The sequence below is a fragment of the Phyllostomus discolor genome, chromosome 1 (assembly GCF_004126475.2).
Source record: "Phyllostomus discolor isolate MPI-MPIP mPhyDis1 chromosome 1, mPhyDis1.pri.v3, whole genome shotgun sequence".
Classification (NCBI taxonomy): Eukaryota; Metazoa; Chordata; class Mammalia; order Chiroptera; family Phyllostomidae; genus Phyllostomus; species Phyllostomus discolor.
The window spans coordinates 59,212,991-59,224,343 of NC_040903.2; positions in this window are offsets into that span (position 1 = coordinate 59,212,991).

The window sequence follows — 11,353 nt, forward strand, 5'->3', positions numbered from 1 at the left end:
TGCCCACCTCCTCAGGCTGGGACACACAAAACCAGGCAACAGCTCTCCAGTTTTCCCCTTCACCCTACGTGAGCTCTGACACTCCACTCCAGATTTCCCCTCCATGAAAACATCCTCCTTATTCTGATCTGGCTCTGACTCCCTTTAGCAGGACCCTGTAAACATAATAATGCCATCCCAACCATAATTCCCAACAAAATTTCTTTAGAAAAATTTTTAAATGATGCTAAAATTCTACTTGAAGAACAACTTGAGATGAGCCAAAATATATTTGAGAAAGAAGACTGAACATACTTTTTTATCATAAATTACAACATATTGCCCAGCTGATGTGACTCAGCTGGTTGGGTGTCATCCTGCAAACCATAAAGACACTAGTGCTAGTTTGATTCCCAATCAGGGCACATGCCTGGGTTGCTGGTTTGGTCCCAGGTCATTATGAGTAGGAAAGGCAACTGATCAATGTTTCCCTCTCACATTGATAATTCTCTGTTTGTCTTTCTCCCTCCCTTCCCTTCTCTCTAAGATCAAAAATAAAATTAAACATATATAATAAAATAAAATAAATTGCAATATATTGTAAAACCACAGAAATTTAAAACAGATTCTGATTCAGGAAGAGACAAATTCATGAAAAAAATAGAGATTAAAGAAGCAGATTGAAAAATATTGTGGTATTTATAGTCAGCACAGTAACAAGTTAATTGAACAATGGTAATTTGAAGAAAAGCATTAATTAATATTCAAATGGTGGCTTGCACAAAAGTTTAAGTGTAAAAAAGTCATAAAGTAATATTAATTCATAGTATTATAATTCTAGGCTGAAAAATACCTTATTGGACACAGCAGAAGAAAAGAAAAAGATCAAACAGATTATTTTTAGTGTCTTGGTTCAAAAATCCTGCATAGTAACAAAACAAAGATGGCTACTGCACTTTCCCTCATACAGAAAATGATAGCCTTGGATTGATGATTTTGAAGATCTCTTCAGGTTGTGAAATGATAATTCCCCATATTTATGCATATGATTGCACTTAAATTGTATTGGTGTCTGCACTACATCTTTCATATTATGTAACTTCCCTGAAGGTAAGGTTTATATTTCACTTTTGCGTACCTTCTACTTAGTTATGGAAGCTGTGGTCATTGTTGTAAGTTGAATTATGTCCCCCAAAAGATTTGTTGAAGTCCTAACCATGGGTACCTATGAATGTGACCCAATTTGTAAATAGAGTTTTTGGGAGATATAATCAAGTTAAATGAGATCCTGCTGAGTTAGTGTGTGCCCCAAATCCAATGACAGGAATCCTTATTAGAAGGGAGAGATTTGAAGACACATACACACACTCAAAGGGAAAAGGCCATGTGAAGATGGAGGTGGAAACTGGAGAGATGAAGCTACAACTTAAGGATTGCCAGGAGCCACCAGGAGCCACCAGGAGCCTGGAAGAGGCAAGGCAGGGTTCTTCCCCAGTTTGTTCAGGGGTAGCATGGCTCTGCTGACACCTCGGGTTTCAGACTTCCCAGCCTCCAGCATTGAGGGATGATCACCTTCTGTTATTTCAAGTTACACTGTCTGTGGTACTTTGTTAAGGGTGCTGGGGGAAACAAATACAGTCATTTAAACTGTGCATTCCATGTCTGTAGGTAATCATCCAGAGCACTATAAGTGGAGCACTAACATTCACCCTTTAATGTTTGAGTGAAAGAACTCAACATTTTCATGTTCTCAAGTGTATTCTCTGCACTGCTGAAATAGGAAAGTATTGGCTCCCTTCCTTTTAATTAGAAACAAGATTCATCAGCCTTGCAGCATTACTCTTTTCTAACCTTTTGCCTCATCCTTTAGAAAGGATCTTCCTCAGTACCTATAAGCTTTATTCAATCTCAAACACAGTAAAAGTCAATGCCAGCATCATTCAAGAAGCTCCTGTGTTCCCCAGGCTCAATAATTTCCCTGAAAGGTGACCCAGAGAACTTGTCTCACTTTACCAGGGGGTAAATTCTACCTGAGTGATATATTATAACTATCAAGGTATGCTGCATTTGCACAAACTCATGGAAACTATACCCTACTTTAACAAAAACTGTTCATATTTTAGGTGACATCAGTAAAAACAAGAGAGAACTAGTATTTTATTGTGTTCAGGAGATTATATATTCATGTACTTTTTGCTAATTTGACATTCTGTCATTAGATCTATCTTTTTTCTAGTTCTTCAAGTGCTATTTCTTTAGATGCATTCTACCTTTTAATTTCTTCTTATTCCTCATTTTGCTTGCCAGTAATGCTTCTAAGAATATATTCTATTTTTACTACAATTTTCAAGAAAAATTACTTTGCTGCACAATAGATTAACTCCAAGACAAATGGATTACCTTTTATGTCATCCTTTCTGAATTAAACTCTTACAATTGAATTTTACTAATTATACATTACTGTAAATTATCTATTAACAATTGTATTTTAAACAAGCATTTAGACCCAGAAATCTTTTATATTACTTAACCCCAGAAAAGAGGTCAAGAACAATGTCATGCTCACACTGCGAAATGGCAGACCACCATCGGAATGGAACGTGACAATGTGCTTTGCTAGGCACACAGTATGGATTTCAAACAGAATATGAAACTGTTCCAACATTTAAAAAGTTGATAGAGCTTAGCAAAACAAATTCTGTCTTTGGGCTGGGGGGGGTGGGGGTGGGGGAATCAGAAAAGAACTGTTTAACTGTCCTGGACAGTTTCTTCAACAAATGGTATTAGAAAAACTTATAGCCACATGCAAAACAATGAAATTGGACCCCTCTCTTACACCATACACAAAAACCAACACAAAATGAATTAAGATGTGAACAGAAGACCTGAAATTATGAACGCAGAGAGGAAAACATAGTGGTAAGCTCCTTGACATTAACCTTAGAAATATTTTGGGGGTCTGACACCTAACTTAAAAACAACAAAAATAAAAATAAACAAGTGGGACTATATCAAACTGAAAAGCTTTCGCAACATATGGATTGGGGAAAAATTGCAAACCACATATCCAATAAAAAATTAATATCCAAAATATATTAGGAACTCATACAACTCAGTAGCAAAAAAGGAAGTAACCCAATTAAAAAATGGGCAAAGCACCGGAATAAACATTTTTCCAAAGAAGACATAAAACATGTCAACAGGTATATAAAGAGATGTTCAACATTACTAATCATCAGGGAAATGCAAATCAAAACCACAGTGAGATATGACACATATACAATCAGATATTATTCTGTAAAAAAGAAAATCCTGTCATTTGCAGCAACATGGATGAAATTGGAGGGCATTATACTAAGTGAAGTAAACCAAATAAAGAAAGACAAATACTTTATGGTTTCACTTATATGTGGAATCTTAAAAATAAAAAAGTCAAGCTCAGAAACACAGAGTAAGAAAGTGGTCACCAGAGGCTGGGGAGTGGGAGAAATAAGATACCAAAAAATGATGATGATAATAATAATAACAACTATTTTGAACATTGGTCTTTTTGTGGGTGTTTTCTACTTGTTTCTGTTGGACATATACTTCAAAGTGGAATTACTGAATCTTAAAGTAGGTACATACTTAGTTTCAGTATGTAATTTTAACTTGTCTTATAAAGTATGTGTACCAGTTTTCACTCCCACCAGCAATGTATGAAAGTTCCAGTTGGTTCATGTTGTTACCAAATTGGGTGTTGTCAATCTTTTTAATTTTAACCATTCTAGTGGGTGTGTAGTGGTATCTTTTAGTCTTAATTTTCATTTTCTCAATGACTAACGATGTTGAGCATCTTATGTGCTTATGCCATTTGCATGTGTTCTTTTACAAAGTTCCTGTGAAGGTTTTGTACATTTTTTATAAACATATTTGACAGAGATATGTGTAAATTTCACCTTATTAATGTATAAATTCACTGATTTTTAGGATTTTACAGTTTTACAACCAAAGATATCATCTCATTTCAGAACATTTTCATAACCCCAAAAAAGAAGCCTTATTTCTGTTAAGCACTCACTCTGTATCTCCCTTAATCCCATCCCTATTTCCTGGTAACCAGTAATCTGTTTTCAATCTATATGCATTTGCCTATTATAGACATTTCATGTAAATAAAATCATATAATATGTGACACTTTGTGACCAGTTTTTTCATTTAACATGTTTACAAATTTTAACCATCTTCTAGTATGTATCAGTATTTCATACCTTTTTATAGTTGAATAATATTCCATTATATGGCTATACTGTGTTCTTTCATATCTATTCATTGGTTAGTTTCCTCTACTTGGCTATTGTGAATATTACTGCTATGGACATTTGTGTAAAAGTTTTTTAAAGAATATATATTTTTAATTCTTTTGGGTACATACCAAGAGAAAAATTGCTGGGTCAAATGGTAACTATATTTTTCATTTTGAGGAAATATCACACTGTTTTCCAAAGCAACTGCACTATTTTAAAATACCACAATCAGTGAATAAAGTTTCCACGTTCTCTATGTACTCATCAACACTCTGTATTTATTGCCTGTCCTTTTTAAAAACTGTTGCAATCCTTGTGAGTGTGAATTGATACCTCATTGTGATTTTAATTTTTATTTCCCCAACAACTAATGATTTGAGAATCTTTTCATATGCTTATTGGCTATTTATATTCTTCTTAGAAAAAATATCTGCTTAAAATTTTTTTTCATTTTTAACATGCATTTTTTTCATTGTTGAGTTATAAAAGTTTTCCATGTATTTTCAATAGAATTTCCCTGACAGATAAATGGTTTATAAATATTTTTCTTCCATTCCATAAAATGTCTTTTCAACTTACTTGATAGCATCCCTTAATGCACAAAAGTTTTTAATTTTTATGTAGTCCAATTTATTTAGTCTTTTGTCATCTGTGCTTTGAGTACTATATCTAAGAAACCACTGCATTATACAAGGTCTGAAAATTGACTTCCACATTTTCTTGTGAAAATTTTAAAGTTTTAGATTTTTTCATGTGTATAGTCTATAATCCACTGTGAGTAATTTTTAAAGTATATGATGTAGCGAGGGGTCAAACTTCATTCTTTACATGTGTGTATACAGCTAAGTGTTCCAATTCCATTTGCTGAAAAAAAAACTATTGAAATTTTTTAGTATCCTTATCAAAAATTGATTGGCCAGTATTCCTAATTCTACTGCATTAATCTCTATATCTATCCTTATGCTAGAACATTTTTTTTACTGTAGTATTATATCAGTTTTGAAATTAGGAAGTGTGATGCCTCCAACTATTCCAAAATTGTGTTGGCTTCTAGATCTCTGGCATTTCTATCTGACTTTTAGCATCAGTTTGTTAATTCAGCTGGGATTTTGATAGGGATTGTGTTGAATATGTAGATCCATTTGGGTGTACTGCCATCTTAACATTAAGATTCCCGACCTATAAATATAGAATATATTTCTATTTATTTAAGTCCCTTTTAATTTTTTCAACAAAATTTTGAGTTTTATGTAAAAATACGTCAAGCCATCTATGAAAAACAGTTAATATCATACCCCTTCAGATTAGGAATAAAATAGGATATCCACTCTCATCACTTGTACTCAACATCATATTAGAGACTCTAGACTCTGATTAACAAAAACAAACAAACAAACAAACAAAACCCACATCCAGATTAGAATAGAATAAAACTATCTCTATACATAGATAAGATATTATTGTATATAAAAAAATCTATGTATAGAGTTTTATTTCTTCTACTCTTTTCTGGTCATTGTGTATAATCCTTTATATGTGTTGCTTTTATTTTCTATTTATTATGTAAAATTTTATACATTTGCTTATATTTTCTTGGGGATTTTATTTATAAGGTATGTTGGTCTGTAGTTTTCTTTTCTTGTAATGTCTTTGTCTGGTTTTGATATCAGGGTAATATTGGTCTCATTGAATAAGGTGAAAAAGGTACTCTGCTTTTCTATTTCTTGGAATAGTTTGTAAAGGACAAGTGTTAACGCCTCATTAAACATTTTATAGAATTTACCAGTTGTAATGATTAAATTTGTATGTCAAATTTACTGGGCCACAGTGTGTTCCAACATTGGTCAAACATTATCTTGGGTCTTTCTGTGAGGGTATTTTGGAATTACGTTAACAGTTAAATCAGCAGACTGAGTAAAGCAGATCACACTCCCTAATGCGTGCGAGCCTCATTCAATCAGTTGAAGGCCTGACTCAAACAAAAAGGTTCACCCTCCCCCAAATAAGAGAAAAATTTTTTTTGTGTTCAACTGCCTTCTAACTAAAACATTCATTTTTCCTGGGTCTTAAGCCAGACTGGAGCTAAATCATCAGCTCAGTTAGATCTCCAGCTGGCTGACTCACTGTGCAAATCTTTGGATGTGCCCATCTCTGTAACTATATGAATCATTTCTTATAATAAATCTCTATATACACACACATCCTATTGGTTCTGTTTTCTCTGGAGAAGCCTGACTAATACACCAGTGAAGCCATCTGGTCCTCAGCTTGTCTTTTGGAAAAGTTTTTTAATATTAATATAATCTTGCTACTTAATATAGGCTTATTTTTATTTTCTATTCTTAAGTTAGTTTTGGTAGTTTGGATTTTCTAGGAATTTGTCTATTTCAACTAGGTTATCTACTTTTTGGCAATTACCCATAGCATCCCCTTTCAACTTTTTTAGTTTTTGTAAGCTTGATAGTGATATCTTCTCTTTCATTCTTGATTTAGTAATTTGAGTGAGTTTTTTTCCCCAGTCAGACTAAGTAAATGTTTGTCAACATTTGGTTTTGTTCCTATTTTTCACTATCTATTTTTACTATAATATTTGTTATTTCCTTATTTCTGTTTGTTTTGGATTAACCTTGCTCCTTTTTTCTTGTAATGTCTTAATGTAAAAGGTTATATTATTGATTTGAAATTTTTTTCTTTTTAAGTATGCATTTACAACTTTAAGTGTCCATTTAAACCCATAAACTTTGATGTGTTGTGTTTTTATTTAACTAAAAATATAAATATATTTTTAGTTTCTGTTTTGATTTCTTCTTTGGTTATTTAGGACTATGTTACATAATTTCCACATATTTGTGAATTTCTCAATTTTTTCCTGATTTTGCTTCATTTTATTATTGATTTCTGATTTCATTTCTTCATAGTGATAAAATTTAATTTACAATGTTGTTCAAGTCCTATTTCCTTGTTGATCTTTTGCCCAGTTGTTCTCTCAATTAAAGTCTCCAGCAGTTATTTTTGAATTGTTTATTTCTCCCTTTAATTCTCTTAGTTTTTGCTCCTTGTATTGTGGTGTTCTATTGTTTTAATTCTTACATTTTCTTAATAAGTTGACTCCTTTATCATTACACATTGTCCTTTGTCTATAGCAACAATTCTCTGTCTTAAAGTATACTTTGTCTTATATTGGTATATAGTCATTCCAGCTCTCTTTTGGTTCTTGTTTGCATAGTATATCTTATTTCATTTTTTCATTTTTAACCTTTTTGTTTCTCTTAAGTCTTTAAAGCATATTTCTTTTTAAAATATATTTTATTAATTATGCTATTATAGTTGTACCACTTTTTCTCCCCTTTATTCCCCACCACCCTGTACCACCCTCCTACCATCATTTCTCTGCTTTAGTTCATGCCTATTGGTTCAAAAATTTCCATTTTTCACAGCAAAGAGTTAATATATCGAGTATACCAGTTTACATATATTGAAATCATAATAAAGGCAACAACATCTGTGAATAAGAAAATCAGCCATGTGAGGGGTCAGAGAGAGGGTGGAAAATAATGTGAATGCTCTAAAATTTGCATGTTTATTTGTGGGAAGACCAAATCAATAATGACTTTTGTTTTTTAAATATATTTTATTGCTTCTGCTATTACTGTTGTCCTGATTTTTCTCCCCTTTTTCCCCTCTCCACCCTGCCCCCTGTCCCACCCCCACCCCCACTTAGTTCATGTCCATGGGTTGTACATATAAGTTCTTTGACTTCTCCATTTCCCATACTATTCGTAACCTCCACCTGTCTATTTTGTATCTTCCATTTATGCTTCTTATTCCCTGTACCTTTTTCCCCTTCCTTTCCCCACCCCTCTCCTCTGACAATCCTCCATGTGATCTCTATTTCTGTGATTCTGTTCCCATTCCAGTTGTTTGCTTAGTTTTCATTTTCATTGTCTTTTCTTTTATGTTCATTTGTTGATATTTGTGAGTTTGTTGTCATTTTACTGTTCATGTTTTTTATCTTCTTTTTCTTAGACAAGTCCCTTTAATATTTCACATAATAAAGGCTTGGTGATGATGAACTCCTTTAACTTGACCTTATCTGAGAAGCACTTTATCTGTCCTTCCATTCTAAATGACAGCTTTGCTGCATTGAGTAATTTTGGATGTGAGTCCTTCTCTTTCATGATTTCGAAAACTTCTTTTCATCCCCTTCTTGCCTGCAAGGTTTCTTTGAAAAATCAGCTGACAGTCTTATGGGAACTCTTTCATAGGTAACTGTCTCCTTTTCTCTTGCTGCTTTAAGATTCTCTCCTTCTCTTTAATCTTGAGTAATATAATTATGATGTGCTTTGGTGTGTGCTTCCTTGGGCCCAACTTTTTTGGGACTCTCTGAGCTTCCTGGACTTCCTGGAAGTGTATTTCCTTTGCCAGATTAGGGAAGTTCTCCTTCATTATGTTTTCAAATAAGTTTTCCATGTCTTGCTCTTCCTCTTGTCCTTTTGGCACCCCTATGATTCAGATGTTGAAATGTTTAAAGTTGTCAAAAACATTCATAAGCCTCTCCTCATTTCTTTGAATTCTTGTTTCTTCATTCTTTTCTGGTTGAATATTTATTTCTTCCATGTGCTCCAAATCATTAATTTGAGTCTCAGTTTCCTTCCCATCACTGTTGGTTTCCTGTATATTTTCCTTTATTTCTCTTTGCATAGCCTTCACTTCTTTCTTTGTTTTTCAGTCATACTGTTAGCATCCTAATTACCAGTGTTTTGAACTCTGCATCTGATAGGTTGCCTCCTCATTGCTTAGTTCTTTTTCTAGAGTTCTGATATGTTCTTTCATTTTGGCCATATTATTTTGTCTAGGAGCTCTGTTACATAGTAAGGGGTGGAGCCCTAGGTATTCACCAGGGTGGAATAACCCTCTTTGTTGCATTGTGGTGATATATGTGGCAGAGGGGTCTGAGAGAGAACAATGATGCTTGCTCTGTTCTTGGCTGGTTCAGTCACTTCCTCTGTTACCTACAAGCAAATCAGGCCCTTCTGGTGCTTTTTCCTGGGTGGATGGGTTTGTGTACATTCTAGGACCCTGTGGGTCTCTACAACAAACACTTCTGTGAGGCTGGGAGTTTCTCTTACCACCACAACCCCCACAGGTTTTTATAGCCCAAGGCTTTGAGGCTTTATTTCCCTGCACTGGAACCCTGGGTTGCACAGTCTTTTTCTCTCCCCATTTGTTCCTCCTGATTTATCCACATGCAAATGTGGGAACACCCAGTCTGCCAGTCACTACCTTTCTTGTCCCAGTCCTCCAGCCTCTGCCTTCCATTGAGTCCTCTCCACACTGGCTGTCCATTTCTGCCCCTCCTACCAATCTGGTTGAAGCTTTCTTCTTTAACTCCTTGATTGTCAGACTTCCCATACAGTTCAATTTTCTGGTAGTTGTGGTTATTTTTTGTTTTTAAATTTGTTGTTGTCCTTTTTCGGTTGTGCAAGGAGGCAAAGTGTATCTACCTACACCTCCATCTTGGCCAGAAGTCTCTAAAGCATGTTTCTAGTAGACAGCATATGGTTGGATCATATTTTAAATTCATTCTTCTAATATGTACCTTTTGATTGGAATGTTTTATTTTCTTTCAGTATAATTATAAAATAGGATTTATGACTGTCATTTTGCTTTTTATTATATATGTTTGGTGTCATTTTTCTTTTTTTATATCTGCAACAAAGAATAGATACTTACAGAATTAGTTCAAAGAAGTTGATAAGCAGACAAACTGCAAGAGCAACAACAACAAAAGTTTTGAACCAGTAAGTCCCTCAGCTTTTGCTTTTACCAAACTCAAGGGTACATGTTGGAGCACATCTTCAGTGCTTCAGCGGTTTACAATCTGCTTTAATCTTTACTTCTATTTGCACAAAGTCAAGTCGAGGTGAGAGATTAGGACTTTCTTTTCTTTTCTTTTCTTTTCTTCTCTTTTTCTTTTCTTTTTTTTTTCTTTCTTTCTTTCTTTCTTTCTTTTTTTTTTTTTTTTTTTTTTGAGCATGAGCAGAGCCCTGGACATGGGTGTGAACTTATAGATGTATGGAAATATGTAAAAGGTTCTCTGTAGACATCTCATTCCCATGCATTTTCTTTGAAGTCTTTCAATCAGCCTTTTGTGTATCCCAACTTGTATCTCCACCTGAGGCAATTGTGATATTAAATGATTTTCACTGATTGTTTTTGAAAAACACCCTGGGTATAGGCTGCTTATAAGGAGCAAGCTCTGAGGCTAGTCAAAAATAGGCAATCCCTGAGAATGGGGCTTTTCTAGAGAGTGACCAGGCAGGTCAAATAGAAACAGTTCTCTGGGGACAGAGCTTTTGGGGCAGCTCCAAACTTGTTCCACCCCCATCTCCCCAGTAGGTGCTGGGCTGCTGGCTTTTGCAGTTATCATGGTTACAGGCTTTTAGTTTTTAAGTTTACTGTGGAGCTGAGGAGAAGTCGACAGGGAAAATTACAATGCCACAAAGCTCACTGTTCTTACCAAAATTAAACTATTTTTCATTAGTAGATATTCCCTGGGCTGTTGCAAACCCTTGGTTATTTTTCAGTGTTCTGAAAAAGTTTATTTTTGACAATTTCTTCAGTGTTCTGACTGCTTTTATGGAGTTCAGAACATTTTGACATTCTTACACTGTCATTCCAGATGTGTTTCTGCCATTTAATTTTAATTTGGTATTCTAACTTACTGATTTATAGATGATTTCCATTTAACTTTTAAATTAATTCTTGATACAAGTCTTTGGTCAAACGTGCCTTGTGACTATCTTCTCTCAGTTCGTGTCTTGCCTCTTCACTCTGTGGATCTAATCTTGTACTTTGTTGCACAACTGAATGGTTTCATCATGTACAGGAGGATTAACCACTTTGGTTCACCTGCCATGTAGTCAAGAGTATCTATTGGCTCAAATAGAAAAGGGTGGGAGGTGGGAATTCATTGTCATTGGGCTTTGTGAGATGATGAAAAATCTTCATATCACAGCATATGAATATACTTTTGTTAGAAAAACTGAAATGAAATAGAAATAAATGGAGAAAATATAAAATTTTAT